This window comes from Heterodontus francisci, chromosome 7 (genome assembly GCF_036365525.1).
Source record: "Heterodontus francisci isolate sHetFra1 chromosome 7, sHetFra1.hap1, whole genome shotgun sequence".
In the NCBI taxonomy this organism is placed as follows: Eukaryota; Metazoa; Chordata; class Chondrichthyes; order Heterodontiformes; family Heterodontidae; genus Heterodontus; species Heterodontus francisci.
The window spans coordinates 140357051-140374731 of record NC_090377.1 but is presented as its reverse complement, the minus strand read 5'-3'; positions in this window follow the sequence as shown (position 1 = coordinate 140374731).

Here is a 17681-nt window from a genome sequence, read left to right as displayed (position 1 = left end):
AAACCCTTCCCCACACACTGAAACCTCTTCCCACACACTGAAACCTCTTCGCCACAGACTGAAACCTTCCCCACACTCTGAAACCTCTTCCCCACACACTGAAACCTCTTCCACACACACTGAAACCTCTTCCCCACACACTGAAACATCTTCCCCACACACTGAAACCTCTTCCCCACACACTGATTCCCCTTCACCACATACTGGAAGTCATTCCCCAAACACTGAAACCCATTCCCCAGACACTGAAACCCATCCCCACAGACTGAAACCTCTTCCCCACACAGTGAAAACCATCGCCACACACTGTAAACTCTTTCTCATACAATGAAACCTCTTCCCGACGCACTGAAAGCAATTGTCCACAGACTGAAACCCCTTCCCCACACACTGAAAACCATCCCCACAAACTGAAACCTCTTCCCCACACACTGAAACATCTTCCACACACTGAAACCCATCCCCACACACTGAAACCTCATCCCCACACACTGAACTCCCTTCCCTACACACTGAAACCCCTTCCCCACACACTGAATCCCCTTCACCACTCACTGAAACCTCTTCACCACACACTGAATCCCCTTCACCACACACTGAAACCCCTTCCCCGCACACTGAAACCTCTTCCCCACACACTGAAACATCTTCCCCACACACTGAAACCTCTTCCGCACACACTGAATCCCCTTCGCCACATACTGAAACCCATTCCCCACACACTGAAACCCATTCCCCACACACTGAAACCCATCCCCACAGACTGAAACCTCTTCCCCACACAGTGAAACACATCGCCACACACTGAAAACTCTTCCTCATACAACGAAACCTCTTCCCGACGCACTGAAACAACTTCTCCACAGACTGAAACCCCTTACCCACACACTGAAACCTCTGCCCCACACACTGAAACCCCTTCCCCGCACACTGAAACCTCTTCCCCACACACTGAATCCCATTCACCACACACTGAAACCCCTTCCCCACACACTTAAACCTCTTCCCCACACACTGAATCCACTTCTCCACATACTCATACCCCTTCCCCACACACTGAAACCCATCCCCACACACTGAAACCTCTTCCCGACAAACTGAAACACCTTCCCCACACACTGAAACCGCTTCCCCACACACTGATACGCATCCCCACAAACTGAACCCTCTTCCCCACAAACTGAAAGCCCTTCCCCACACATTGAAACCCATCCCCACACACTGAAACCCATCCCCACACACTGAAACATCATCCCCACACACTGAAATCTCTTCCCTACACACAGAAACCCCTTCCCCACACACTGAAACCCATCCCCACACACGGAATGTTCTTCCCCACACGCTGAAACCCATCCCTGCACACTGAAACACTTCCCCACACACTGAAACCTCTTCCCACACACTGAAACCTCATCGCCACAGACTGAAACCATTCCCCACACATTGAAACCTCTCCCCCACACACTGAAACATCTTCTACACACACTGAAACATCTTCCCCACACACTGAAACCTCTTCCCCACACACTGAAACCTCTTCCACACACACTGAACCCTCTTCCCCACACACTAAAACATCTTCCCCACACACTGAAACCTCTTCCCCACACACTGAATCCCCTTCACCACAAACTGAAACCCATTCCCCACACACTGAAACCCATTCCCCACACACTGAAACCCATCCCCACAGACTGAAACCTCTTCCCCACACAGTGAAACACATCGCCACACACTGAAAACTCTTCCTCATACAATGAAACCTCTTCCCGACGCACTGAAACAATTTCTCCAAAGACTGAAACCCCTTCCCCACACACTGAAGCCCATCCCCACACACGGAAACATCTTCCCTACACACTGAAACACCTTCCCCACACACTGAAACCCCTTCCCCACACACTGATACGCATCCCCACAAACTGAAACCTCTTCCCCACACACTGAAACCCCTTCCCCACACACTGTAATCTCTTCGCCACAGACTGAAACCCTTCCCCACACACTGAAACCTCTTCCCCACACACTGAAACCTCTTCCACACACACTGAAACCTCTTCCCCACACACTGAAACCTCTACCCCACATACTGAAACCCCTTCCATGCACACTGAAACCACTTCCCCACACATTGAATCCCCTTCAGCACACATTGAATCAACTTCACCACACACTGAAACCACTTCCCTACACAGTCAAACCCCTTCCCTACACACTGAAACCTCAGCCCCACATACTGAAACCCTTCCCCACACACTGAAACCCATCCCCACACACAGAAACCCCTTCCCCACACACTGCAACCCATCCCCACACACTGAAACCCTTCCCCACACACTAAAACCTCTCCCCACATACTGAAACATGTTCCCCACACACTGAAACCTCTTCCCCACACACTGAAACCCCTTTCCCGCACATTGAAAACTCTTCCCCACACACTGAATCCCCTTCACCACACACTGAAACCCCTTCCCCACACACTGAAACCACTTCCCCACACACTGAAACCCCTTCCCGAAACACTGAAACCCATCCCCACACACAGAAACCCCTTCCCCACACACTGTAACCCCTTCCCCACACACTGAAACCCTTCCCCACACACTCAAACCTCTTCCCCACACACTGAAACCTCTTCCCCACACACTGAAACCCCTTCCCCACACACTGAAACCACTTCCCCACACACTGAATCCCCTTCACCACACACTGAAACACCTTCCCCACTCACTGAAACAACTTCCCCACACACTGAAACCTCTTCTCACACACTGAAACCTCTTCGCCACAGACTGAAACACTTCCCCACACACTGAAACCTCTTCCCCACACACTGAAACATCTTCCACACACTCTGAAACCTCTTCCCCACACACTGAAACCTCTTCATCACACACTGAAACCCCTTCCACACACACTGAAACCTTTTCACCACACACTGTATCGGCTTCACCACACACTGAAAACCCTTCCCCACACACTGAAACCTCTTCCCACACACTGAAACCTCTTCGCCACAGACTGAAACCTTCCCCACACTCTGAAACCTCTTCCCCACACACTGAAACCTCTTCCACACACACTGAAACCTCTTCCCCACACACTGAAACATCTTCCCCACACACTGAAACCTCTTCCCCACACACTGATTCCCCTTCACCACATACTGGAAGTCATTCCCCAAACACTGAAACCCATTCCCCAGACACTGAAACCCATCCCCACAGACTGAAACCTCTTCCCCACACAGTGAAAACCATCGCCACACACTGTAAACTCTTCCTCATACAATGAAACCTCTTCCCGACGCACTGAAAGCAATTGTCCACAGACTGAAACCCCTTCCCCACACACTGAAAACCATCCCCACAAACTGAAACCTCTTCCCCACACACTGAAACATCTTCCACACACTGAAACCCATCCCCACACACTGAAACCTCATCCCCACACACTGAACTCCCTTCCCTACACACTGAAACCCCTTCCCCACACACTGAATCCCCTTCACCACACACTGAAACCTCTTCACCACACACTGAATCCCCTTCACCACACACTGAAACCCCTTCCCCGCACACTGAAACCTCTTCCCCACACACTGAAACATCTTCCCCACACACTGAAACCTCTTCCGCACACACTGAATCCCCTTCGCCACATACTGAAACCCATTCCCCACACACTGAAACCCATTCCCCACACACTGAAACCCATCCCCACAGACTGAAACCTCTTCCCCACACAGTGAAACACATCGCCACACACTGAAAACTCTTCCTCATACAACGAAACCTCTTCCCGACGCACTGAAACAACTTCTCCACAGACTGAAACCCCTTACCCACACACTGAAACCTCTTCCCCACACACTGAAACCCCTTCCCCGCACACTGAAACCTCTTCCCCACACACTGAATCCCATTCACCACACACTGAAACCACTTCCCCACACACTTAAACCTCTTCCCCACACACTGAATCCACTTCTCCACATACTCATACCCCTTCCCCACACACTGAAACCCATCCCCACACACTGAAACCTCTTCCCGACAAACTGAAACACCTTCCCCACACACTGAAACCGCTTCCCCACACACTGATACGCATCCCCACAAACTGAACCCTCTTCCCCACAAACTGAAAGCCCTTCCCCACACATTGAAACCCATCCCCACACACTGAAACCCATCCCCACACACTGAAACATCATCCCCACACACTGAAATCTCTTCCCTACACACAGAAACCCCTTCCCCACACACTGAAACCCATCCCCACACACGGAATGTTCTTCCCCACACGCTGAAACCCATCCCTGCACACTGAAACACTTCCCCACACACTGAAACCTCTTCCCACACACTGAAACCTCATCGCCACAGACTGAAACCATTCCCCACACATTGAAACCTCTCCCCCACACACTGAAACATCTTCTACACACACTGAAACATCTTCCCCACACACTGAAACCTCTTCCCCACACACTGAAACCTCTTCCACACACACTGAACCCTCTTCCCCACACACTGAAACATCTTCCCCACACACTGAAACCTCTTCCCCACACACTGAATCCCCTTCACCACATACTGAAACCCATTCCCCACACACTGAAACCCATTCCCCACACACTGAAACCCATCCCCACAGACTGAAACCTCTTCCCCACACAGTGAAACACATCGCCACACACTGAAAACTCTTCCTCATACAATGAAACCTCTTCCCGACGCACTGAAACAATTTCTCCAAAGACTGAAACCCCTTCCCCACACACTGAAGCCCATCCCCACACACTGAAACCTCTTCCCTACACACTGAAACACCTTCCCCACACACTGAAACCCCTTCCCCACACACTGATACGCATCCCCACAAACTGAAACCTCTTCCCCACACACTGAAACCCCTTCCCCACACACTGTAATCTCTTCGCCACAGACTGAAACCCTTCCCCACACACTGAAACCTCTTCCCCACACACTGAAACCCCTTCCCCACACACTGAAACCACTTCCCCACACACTGAATCCCCTTCACCACACACTGAAACACCTTCCCCACTCACTGAAACAACTTCCCCACACACTGAAACCTCTTCCCACACACTGAAACCTCTTCGCCACAGACTGAAACACTTCCCCACACACTGAAACCTCTTCCCCACACACTGAAACATCTTCCACACACTCTGAAACCTCTTCACCACACACTGTATCGGCTTCACCACACACTGAAACCCCTTCCCCACACACTGAAACCTCTTCCCACACACTGAAACCTCTTCGCCACAGACTGAAACCTTCCCCACACACTGAAACCTCTTCCCCACACACTGAAACCTCTTCCACACACACTGAAACCTCTTCCCCACACACTGAAACATCTTCCCCACACACTGAAACCTCTTCCCCACACACTGATTCCCCTTCACCACATACTGAAACTCATTCCCCAAACACTGAAACCCATTCCCCAGACACTGAAACCCATCCCCACAGACTGAAACCTCTTCCCCACACAGTGAAAACCATCGCCACACACTGTAAACTCTTCCTCATACAATGAAACCTCTTCCCGACGCACTGAAAGCACTTCTCCACAGACTGAAACCCCTTCCCCACACACTGAAAACCATCCCCACAAACTGAAACCTCTTCCCCACACACTGAAACATCTTCCACACACTGAAACCCATCCCCACACACTGAAACCTCATCCCCACACACTGAACTCCCTTCCCTACACACTGAAACCCCTTCCCCACACACTGAAACCCATCCCCACACACGGAATGCTCTTCCCCACACTGTGAAACCCATCCCCACACTCTGAAACACTTCCCCACACACAGAAACCTCTTCCCCACACACTGGAACCTCTTCGCTGCAGACTGAAACTATTCCCCACACACTGAAACATCTTCCCCAAACACTGAAACAGCTTCCCCACGCACTGAAACCTCTTCCACACACAATGAAACTTCTTCCCCACACACTGAAACCTCTTCCCCACACACTGAAACCCCTTCCCCGCACACTGAAACCTCTTCCCCACACACTGAATCCCCTTCACCACACACTGAAACCTCTTCACCACACACTGAATCCCCTTCACCACACACTGAAACCCCTTCCCCACACACTGAAACCTCTTCCACACACACTGAAACCTCTTCCCCACACACTGAAACACCTTCCCCACACACTGAAACCCATCTCCACACGCAGAAACCCCTTCCCCACACACTGAACCCCATCCCCACACACTGAAACCCTTCCCCACACACTGAAACCTCTCCCACACACTGAAACCTCTTCGCCACAGACTGAAACCCTTCCCCACACACTGAAACCTCTTCCCCACACACTGAAACCTCTTCCACACACACTGAACCCTCTTCCCCACACACTGAAACCTCTTCCCCACACACTGAAACCCCTTCCCCACACACTGAAACCTCTTCCCCACACACTAAAACTTCTTCCCCACACACTGAAACCTCTTCCCACACACTGTAATCTCTTCGCCACAGACTGAAACCCTTCCCCACACACTGAAACCTCTTCCCCACACACTGAATCCTCTTCCACGCACACTGAAACCTCTTCCACACAAACTGAAACTTCTTCCCCACACACTGAATCCCCTTCACCACCCACTGAAACTCCTTCCCCAAACACTGAAACCACTTCCCCACACTCTGAAACCACTTCCCACACACTGAAACCTCTTCGCCACAGACTGAAACCATTCCCCACACACTGAAACCTCTTCAACACAAACTGAAACCCCTTCCCCACACACTGAAACCCATCCCCACTCACAGAAACCCGTTCCCCTCACACTGCAATCCATCCCCGCACACTGAAACCCTTCCCCATACACTGAAACCTCTTCCCACACACTGAAATCTCTTCGCCACAGACTGAAACCCTTCCCCACACACTGAAACCTCTTCGCCACACACTGAAACCTCTTCCCCACACACTGAAACCACTTCCCCACACACTGAAACCCCTTCCCGAAACACTGAAACCCATCCCCACACACAGAAACCCCTTCCACACACACTGTAACCCCTTCCCCACACACTGAAACCCTTCCCCACACACTCAAACCTCTTCCCCACACACTGAAACCTCTTCCCCACACACTGAAACACCTTCCCCACTCACTGAAACAACTTCCCCACACACTGAAACCTCTTCCCACACACTGAAACCTCTTCGCCACAGACTGAAACACTTCCCCACACACTGAAACCTCTTCCCCACACACTGAAACATCTTCCACACACTCTGAAACCTCTTCCCCACACACTGAAACCTCTTCATCACACACTGAAACCCCTTCCACACACACTGAAACCTTTTCACCACACACTGTATCGGCTTCACCACACACTGAAAACCCTTCCCCACACACTGAAACCTCTTCCCACACACTGAAACCTCTTCGCCACAGACTGAAACCTTCCCCACACTCTGAAACCTCTTCCCCACACACAGAAACCTCTTCCACACACACTGAAACCTCTTCCCCATACACTGAAACATCTTCCCCACACACTGAAACCTCTTCCCCACACACTGATTCCCCTTCACCACATACTGAAACTCATTCCCCAAACACTGAAACCCATTCCCCAGACACTGAAACCCATCCCCACAGACTGAAACCTCTTCCCCACACAGTGAAAACCATCGCCACACACTGTAAACTCTTCCTCATACAATGAAACCTCTTCCCGACGCACTGAAAGCAATTGTCCACAGACTGAAACCCCTTCCCCACACACTGAAAACCATCCCCACAAACTGAAACCTCTTCCCCACACACTGAAACATCTTCCACACACTGAAACCCATCCCCACACACTGAAACCTCATCCCCACACACTGAACTCCCTTCCCTACACACTGAAACCCCTTCCCCACACACTGAATCCCCTTCACCAAACACTGAAACCTCTTCACCACACACTGAATCCCCTTCACCACATACTGAAACCCCTTCCCCGCACACTGAAACCTCTTCCTCACACACTGAAACATCTTCCCCACACACTGAAACCTCTTCCGCACACACTGAATCCCCTTCGCCACATACTGAAACCCATTCCCCACACACTGAAACCCATTCCCCACACACTGAAACCCATTCCCCACACACTGAAACCCATCCCCACAGACTGAAACCTCTTCCCCACACAGTGAAACACATCGCCACACACTGAAAACTCTTCCTCATACAACGAAACCTCTTCCCGACGCACTGAAACAACTTCTCCACAGACTGAAACCCCTTACCCACACACTGAAACCTCTGCCCCACACACTGAAACCCCTTCCCCGCACACTGAAACCTCTTCCCCACACACTGAATCCCATTCACCACACACTGAAACCCCTTCCCCACACACTTAAACCTCTTCCCCACACACTGAATCCACTTCTCCACATACTCATACCCCTTCCCCACACACTGAAACCCATCCCCACACACTGAAACCTCTTCCCGACAAACTGAAACACCTTCCCCACACACTGAAACCGCTTCCCCACACACTGATACGCATCCCCACAAACTGAACCCTCTTCCCCACAAACTGAAAGCCATCCCCACACACGGAATGTTCTTCCCCACACGCTGAAACCGATCCCTGCACACTGAAACACTTCCCCACACACTGAAACCTCTTCCCACACACTGAAACCTCATCGCCACAGACTGAAACCATTCCCCACACATTGAAACCTCTCCCCCACACACTGAAACATCTTCTACACACACTGAAACATCTTCCCCACACACTGAAACCTCTTCCCCACACACTGAAACCTCTTCCACACACACTGAACCCTCTTCCCCACACACTGAAACATCTTCCCCACACACTGAAACCTCTTCCCCACACACTGAATCCCCTTCACCACATACTGAAACCCATTCCCCACACACTGAAACCCATTCCCCACACACTGAAACCCATCCCCACAGACTGAAACCTCTTCCCCACACAGTGAAACACATCGCCACACACTGAAAACTCTTCCTCATACAATGAAACCTCTTCCCGACGCACTGAAACAATTTCTCCAAAGACTGAAACCCCTTCCCCACACACTGAAGCCCATCCCCAAACACGGAAACATCTTCCCTACACACTGAAACACCTTCCCCACACACTGAAACCCCTTCCCCACACACTGATACGCATCCCCACAAACTGAAACCTCTTCCCCACACACTGAAACCCCTTCCCCACACACTGTAATCTCTTCGCCACAGACTGAAACCCTTCCCCACACACTGAAACCTCTTCCCCACACACTGAAACCTCTTCCACACACACTGAAACCTCTTCCCCACACACTGAAACCTCTACCCCACATACTGAAACCCCTTCCATGCACACTGAAACCACTTCCCCACACATTGAATCCCCTTCAGCACACATTGAATCAACTTCACCACACACTGAAACCACTTCCCTACACAGTCAAACCCCTTCCCTACACACTGAAACCTCAGCCCCACATACTGAAACCCTTCCCCACACACTGAAACCCATCCCCACACACAGAAACCCCTTCCCCACACACTGCAACCCATCCCCACACACTGAAACCCTTCCCCACACACTAAAACCTCTCCCCACATACTGAAACATGTTCCCCACACACTGAAACCTCTTCCCCACACACTGAAACCCCTTTCCCGCACATTGAAAACTCTTCCCCACACACTGAATCCCCTTCACCACACACTGAAACCCCTTCCCCACACACTGAAACCACTTCCCCACACACTGAAACCCCTTCCCGAAACACTGAAACCCATCCCCACACACAGAAACCCCTTCCCCACACACTGTAACCCCTTCCCCACACACTGAAACCCTTCCCCACACACTCAAACCTCTTCCCCACACACTGAAACCTCTTCCCCACACACTGAAACCCCTTCCCCACACACTGAAACCACTTCCCCACACACTGAATCCCCTTCACCACACACTGAAACACCTTCCCCACTCACTGAAACAACTTCCCCACACACTGAAACCTCTTCTCACACACTGAAACCTCTTCGCCACAGACTGAAACACTTCCCCACACACTGAAACCTCTTCCCCACACACTGAAACATCTTCCACACACTCTGAAACCTCTTCCCCACACACTGAAACCTCTTCATCACACACTGAAACCCCTTCCACACACACTGAAACCTTTTCACCACACACTGTATCGGCTTCACCACACACTGAAAACCCTTCCCCACACACTGAAACCTCTTCCCACACACTGAAACCTCTTCGCCACAGACTGAAACCTTCCCCACACTCTGAAACCTCTTCCCCACACACTGAAACCTATTCCACACACACTGAAACCTCTTCCCCACACACTGAAACATCTTCCCCACACACTGAAACCTCTTCCCCACACACTGATTCCCCTTCACCACATACTGGAAGTCATTCCCCAAACACTGAAACCCATTCCCCAGACACTGAAACCCATCCCCACAGACTGAAACCTCTTCCCTACACAGTGAAAACCATCGCCACACACTGTAAACTCTTCCTCATACAATGAAACCTCTTCCCGACGCACTGAAAGCAATTGTCCACAGACTGAAACCCCTTCCCCACACACTGAAAACCATCCCCACAAACTGAAACCTCTTCCCCACACACTGAAACATCTTCCACACACTGAAACCCATCCCCACACACTGAAACCTCATCCCCACACACTGAACTCCCTTCCCTACACACTGAAACCCCTTCCCCACACACTGAATCCCCTTCACCACACACTGAAACCTCTTCACCACACACTGAATCCCCTTCACCACACACTGAAACCCCTTCCCCGCACACTGAAACCTCTTCCCCACACACTGAAACATCTTCCCCACACACTGAAACCTCTTCCGCACACACTGAATCCCCTTCGCCACATACTGAAACCCATTCCCCACACACTGAAACCCATTCCCCACACACTGAAACCCATCCCCACAGACTGAAACCTCTTCCCCACACAGTGAAACACATCGCCACACACTGAAAACTCTTCCTCATACAACGAAACCTCTTCCCGACGCACTGAAACAACTTCTCCACAGACTGAAACCCCTTACCCACACACTGAAACCTCTTCCCCACACACTGAAACCCCTTCCCCGCACACTGAAACCTCTTCCCCACACACTGAATCCCATTCACCACACACTGAAACCACTTCCCCACACACTTAAACCTCTTCCCCACACACTGAATCCACTTCTCCACATACTCATACCCCTTCCCCACACACTGAAACCCATCCCCACACACTGAAACCTCTTCCCGACAAACTGAAACACCTTCCCCACACACTGAAACCGCTTCCCCACACACTGATACGCATCCCCACAAACTGAACCCTCTTCCCCACAAACTGAAAGCCCTTCCCCACACATTGAAACCCATCCCCACACACTGAAACCCATCCCCACACACTGAAACATCATCCCCACACACTGAAATCTCTTCCCTACACACAGAAACCCCTTCCCCACACACTGAAACCCATCCCCACACACGGAATGTTCTTCCCCACACGCTGAAACCCATCCCTGCACACTGAAACACTTCCCCACACACTGAAACCTCTTCCCACACACTGAAACCTCATCGCCACAGACTGAAACCATTCCCCACACATTGAAACCTCTCCCCCACACACTGAAACATCTTCTACACACACTGAAACATCTTCCCCACACACTGAAACCTCTTCCCCACACACTGAAACCTCTTCCACACACACTGAAACATCTTCCCCACACACTGAAACCTCTTCCCCACACACTGAATCCCCTTCACCACATACTGAAACCCATTCCCCACACACTGAAACCCATTCCCCACACACTGAAACCCATCCCCACAGACTGAAACCTCTTCCCCACACAGTGAAACACATCGCCACACACTGAAAACTCTTCCTCATACAATGAAACCTCTTCCCGACGCACTGAAACAATTTCTCCAAAGACTGAAACCCCTTCCCCACACACTGAAGCCCATCCCCACACACTGAAAACTCTTCCCTACACACTGAAACACCTTCCCCACACACTGAAACCCCTTCCCCACACACTGATACGCATCCCCACAAACTGAAACCTCTTCCCCACACACTGAAAACCCTTCCCCACACACTGTAATCTCTTCGCCACAGACTGAAACCCTTCCCCACACACTGAAACCTCTTCCCCACACACTGAAACCCCTTCCCCACACACTGAAACCACTTCCCCACACACTGAATCCCCTTCACCACACACTGAAACACCTTCCCCACTCACTGAAACAACTTCCCCACACACTGAAACCTCTTCCCACACACTGAAACCTCTTCGCCACAGACTGAAACACTTCCCCACACACTGAAACCTCTTCCCCACACACTGAAACATCTTCCACACACTCTGAAACCTCTTCACCACACACTGTATCGGCTTCACCACACACTGAAACCCCTTCCCCACACACTGAAACCTCTTCCCACACACTGAAACCTCTTCGCCACAGACTGAAACCTTCCCCACACACTGAAACCTCTTCCCCACACACTGAAACCTCTTCCACACACACTGAAACCTCTTCCCCACACACTGAAACATCTTCCCCACACACTGAAACCTCTTCCCCACACACTGATTCCCCTTCACCACATACTGAAACTCATTCCCCAAACACTGAAACCCATTCCCCAGACACTGAAACCCATCCCCACAGACTGAAACCTCTTCCCCACACAGTGAAAACCATCGCCACACACTGTAAACTCTTCCTCATACAATGAAACCTCTTCCCGACGCACTGAAAGCACTTCTCCACAGACTGAAACCCCTTCCCCACACACTGAAAACCATCCCCACAAACTGAAACCTCTTCCCCACACACTGAAACATCTTCCACACACTGAAACCCATCCCCACACACTGAAACCTCATCCCCACACACTGAACTCCCTTCCCTACACACTGAAACCCCTTCCCCACACACTGAAACCCATCCCCACACACGGAATGCTCTTCCCCACACTGTGAAACCCATCCCCACACTCTGAAACACTTCCCCACACACAGAAACCTCTTCCCCACACACTGGAACCTCTTCGCTGCAGACTGAAACTATTCCCCACACACTGAAACATCTTCCCCAAACACTGAAACAGCTTCCCCACGCACTGAAACCTCTTCCACACACAATGAAACTTCTTCCCCACACACTGAAACCTCTTCCCCACACACTGAAACCCCTTCCCCGCACACTGAAACCTCTTCCCCACACACTGAATCCCCTTCACCACACACTGAAACCTCTTCACCACACACTGAATCCCCTTCACCACACACTGAAACCCCTTCCCCACACACTGAAACCTCTTCCACACACACTGAAACCTCTTCCCCACACACTGAAACACCTTCCCCACACACTGAAACCCATCTCCCCACGCAGAAACCCCTTCCCCACACACTGAACCCCATCCCCACACACTGAAACCCTTCCCCACACACTGAAACCTCTCCCACACACTGAAACCTCTTCGCCACAGACTGAAACCCTTCCCCACACACTGAAACCTCTTCCCCACACACTGAAACCTCTTCCACACACACTGAACCCTCTTCCCCACACACTGAAACCTCTTCCCCACACACTGAAACCCCTTCCCCACACACTGAAACCTCTTCCCCACACACTAAAACTTCTTCCCCACACACTGAAACCTCTTCCCACACACTGTAATCTCTTCGCCACAGACTGAAACCCTTCCCCACACACTGAAACCTCTTCCCCACACACTGAATCCTCTTCCACGCACACTGAAACCTCTTCCACACACACTGAAACTTCTTCCCCACACACTGAATCCCCTTCACCACCCACTGAAACTCCTTCCCCAAACACTGAAACCACTTCCCCACACTCTGAAACCACTTCCCACACACTGAAACCTCTTCGCCACAGACTGAAACCATTCCCCACACACTGAAACCTCTTCAACACAAACTGAAACCCCTTCCCCACACACTGAAACCCATCCCCACTCACAGAAACCCCTTCCCCTCACACTGCAATCCATCCCCACACACTGAAACCCCTTCCCCACACACTGATACGCATCCCCACAAACTGAAACCTCTTCCCCACACACTGAAAACCCTTCCCCACACACTGTAATCTCTTCGCCACAGACTGAAACCCTTCCCCACACACTGAAACCTCTTCCCCACACACTGAAACCCCTTCCCCACACACTGAAACCACTTCCCCACACACTGAATCCCCTTCACCACACACTGAAACACCTTCCCCACTCACTGAAACAACTTCCCCACACACTGAAACCTCTTCCCACACACTGAAACCTCTTCGCCACAGACTGAAACACTTCCCCACACACTGAAACCTCTTCCCCACACACTGAAACATCTTCCACACACTCTGAAACCTCTTCACCACACACTGTATCGGCTTCACCACACACTGAAACCCCTTCCCCACACACTGAAACCTCTTCCCACACACTGAAACCTCTTCGCCACAGACTGAAACCTTCCCCACACACTGAAACCTCTTCCCCACACACTGAAACCTCTTCCACACACACTGAAACCTCTTCCCCACACACTGAAACATCTTCCCCACACACTGAAACCTCTTCCCCACACACTGATTCCCCTTCACCACATACTGAAACTCATTCCCCAAACACTGAAACCCATTCCCCAGACACTGAAACCCATCCCCACAGACTGAAACCTCTTCCCCACACAGTGAAAACCATCGCCACACACTGTAAACTCTTCCTCATACAATGAAACCTCTTCCCGACGCACTGAAAGCACTTCTCCACAGACTGAAACCCCTTCCCCACACACTGAAAACCATCCCCACAAACTGAAACCTCTTCCCCACACACTGAAACATCTTCCACACACTGAAACCCATCCCCACACACTGAAACCTCATCCCCACACACTGAACTCCCTTCCCTACACACTGAAACCCCTTCCCCACACACTGAAACCCATCCCCACACACGGAATGCTCTTCCCCACACTGTGAAACCCATCCCCACACTCTGAAACACTTCCCCACACACAGAAACCTCTTCCCCACACACTGGAACCTCTTCGCTGCAGACTGAAACTATTCCCCACACACTGAAACATCTTCCCCAAACACTGAAACAGCTTCCCCACGCACTGAAACCTCTTCCACACACAATGAAACATCTTCCCCACACACTGAAACCTCTTCCCCACACACTGAAACCCCTTCCCCGCACACTGAAACCTCTTCCCCACACACTGAATCCCCTTCACCACACACTGAAACCTCTTCACCACACACTGAATCCCCTTCACCACACACTGAAACCCCTTCCCCACACACTGAAACCTCTTCCACACACACTGAAACCTCTTCCCCACACACTGAAACACCTTCCCCACACACTGAAACCCATCTCCACACGCAGAAACCCCTTCCCCACACACTGAACCCCATCCCCACACACTGAAACCCTTCCCCACACACTGAAACCTCTCCCACACACTGAAACCTCTTCGCCACAGACTGAAACCCTTCCCCACACACTGAAACCTCTTCCCCACACACTGAAACCTCTTCCACACACACTGAACCCTCTTCCCCACACACTGAAACCTCTTCCCCACACACTGAAACCCCTTCCCCACACACTGAAACCTCTTCCCCACACACTAAAACTTCTTCCCCACACACTGAAACCTCTTCCCACACACTGTAATCTCTTCGCCACAGACTGAAACCCTTCCCCACACACTGAAACCTCTTCCCCACACACTGAATCCTCTTCCACGCACACTGAAACCTCTTCCACACACACTGAAACTTCTTCCCCACACACTGAATCCCCTTCACCACCCACTGAATCTCCTTCCCCAAACACTGAAACCACTTCCCCACACTCTGAAACCACTTCCCACACACTGAAACCTCTTCGCCACAGACTGAAACCATTCCCCACACACTGAAACCTCTTCAACACAAACTGAAACCCCTTCCCCACACACTGAAACCCATCCCCACTCACAGAAACCCCTTCCCCTCACACTGCAATCCATCCCCGCACACTGAAACCCTTCCCCATACACTGAAACCTCTTCCCACACACTGAAATCTCTTCGCCACAGACTGAAACCCTTCCCCACACACTGAAACCTCTTCGCCACACACTGAAACCTCTTCCCCACACACTGAAACCACTTCCCCACACACTGAAACCCCTTCCCGAAACACTGAAACCCATCCCCACACACAGAAACCCCTTCCCCACACACTGTAACCCCTTCCCCACACACTGAAACCCTTCCCCACACACTCAAACCTCTTCCCCACACACTGAAACCTCTTCCCCACACACTGAAACCCCTTCCCCACACACTGAAACCACTTCCCCACACACTGAATCCCCTTCACCACACACTGAAACACCTTCCCCACTCACTGAAACAACTTCCCCACACACTGAAACCTCTTCCCACACACTGAAACCTCTTCCCCACACACTGAATCCCCTTAACAACACACTGAAACCCCTTCCCCACACACTGAAACCTCTTCCACACACACTGAAACCTCTTCCCCACACACTGAAACCCCTTCCCCACACACTGAAACCCATCTCCACACGCAGAAACCCCTTCCCCACACACTGAACCCCATCCCCACACACTGAAACCCTTCCCCACACACTGAAACATCTCCCACACACTGAAACCTCTTCGCCACAGACTGAAACCCTTCCCCACACACTGAAACCTCTTCCCCACACACTGAAACCTCTTCCACACACACTGAACCCTCTTCCCCACACACTGAAACCTCTTCCCCACACACTGAAACCCCTTCCCCACACACTGAAACCTCTTCCCCACACACTAAAACTTCTTCCCCACACACTGAAACCTCTTCCCACACACTGTAATCTCTTCGCCACAGACTGAAACCCTTCCCCACACACTGAAACCTCTTCCCCACACACTGAATCCTCTTCCACGCACACTGAAACCTCTTCCACACACACTGAAACTTCTTCCCCAAACACTGAAACCACTTCCCCACACACTGAAACCACTTCCCACACACTGAAACCTCTTCGCCACAGACTGAAACCATTCCCCACACACTGAAACCTCTTCAACACAAACTGAAACCCCTTCCCCACACACTGAAACCCATCCCCACTCACAGAAACCCCTTCCCCTCACACTGCAATCCATCCCCGCACACTGAAACCCTGCCCCACACACTGAAACCTCTTCCCACACACTGAAACCTCTTCGCCACAGACTGAAACCCTCCCCCACACACTGAAACCTCTTCGCCACACACTGAAACCTCTTCCCCACACACTGAAACCACTTCCCCACACAGTGAAACCCCTTCCCCGTACACTGAAACCTCTTCCCCACACACTGAATCCCCTTCACCACACACTGAAACCTCTTCACCACACACTGAATCCCCTTCACCACACTCTGAAACCCCTTCCCCACACTCTGAAACCTCTTCCCACACACTGAAACCTCTTCGCCACAGA